Source organism: Sapajus apella, unplaced genomic scaffold, assembly GCF_009761245.1.
Source record: "Sapajus apella isolate SASKATOON/1434 unplaced genomic scaffold, GSC_monkey_1.0 scaffold3, whole genome shotgun sequence".
NCBI lineage: Eukaryota > Metazoa > Chordata > Mammalia > Primates > Cebidae > Sapajus > Sapajus apella.
Window position 1 is genome coordinate 25280374 of NW_022436943.1, and position 1021 is coordinate 25281394.

General features: G+C 43.3%; 1 pseudogene; it reads right to left on the reverse strand.

The window, feature by feature from the left end:
* Positions 1-632: 632 nt before the first annotated feature.
* Positions 633-756, reverse strand: LOC116536372 (annotated as a pseudogene).
* Positions 757-1021: the final 265 nt, after the last annotated feature.

The following is a 1021-nucleotide window of genomic DNA, read 5'->3' on the forward strand; positions in this document are numbered from 1 at the left end:
ATATGTCAGAGAAATAAATTTGGGAGTAAAACACTCTGATTTCCTTTACAGCCTGTTGTCTGTCATGTGATACCACACCAGCATCAGGTTGGGCCTTGGTATTTTGTTGCTGCAAAGAGAATGTTTTATCAGTCTCATAATCTCTTTTTCCATGTTAATGCTGGTTTGTCATCTGCCTAAGCCCCAAAGGGTGATGGGTGTAGCAGAGGATATCTGACCTCCCTTTCCATCATGGCCTTAACTAATTTTTTGAGGTTTTTTGTTTTTAGTTTAGTTTTGTTTTTTGAAAACAGAGTCTCACTCTCTCTCCCAGGCTGGAGTGCAGTGGTGCAATCTCAGCTCACTGCAACCTCCGCCTCTCGAGCTGAAGCGATTCTCCTGCCTCAGCCTCCTGAATAGCTGAGACTACAGGTGTGAGCCACCAAGCCCAAATAATTTTTGTATTTTTAGTAGAGATGGGATTTCTCCTTGTTGGTCAGGTGTTGGTCTGGCTAGTCTCAAACTCCCAACCTCAGGTGATCTGCCCACCTCAGCCTCCCAAAGTGCTGGGATTACAGGCGTAAGCCATTGTGCCTGAGGCTTTTGCTTGTTTCTTTAAATATATATATATATATAAAACCAACAAAGTTCAGTCTCAGGAGAGACTGTCAAAAATTGCCAATGCTGACTATATATCAAGTCATCATGGCAGGGTATTGAGAAGAATTTTCCATCAAGTAAACCTCATTGGCTGCGATCCTGCCATTGCACAAAGCTTCCTCAGGTTTTCTATGGGATCTTCTTGGCCAATGGGTGGTCCATTCAGTGGCTGGGGGTGCTTAGGATTTTATTTTTGGTTTACTCCCCAAACTTGGTCATGTTCTTTCCTTCCTTCCCTTTGTTTATTCCAGCCCTAGTAATTTTCTTTTTCCTCTCCTTTTTTCTTTTTTTAGACAGAGTCTCACTCTGTCATCCAGGCTGGAGTCCAGTGGCATGATCTTGGCTCACTGCAATCTCTGCCTCCCTGTTTCAAGTGATTTTC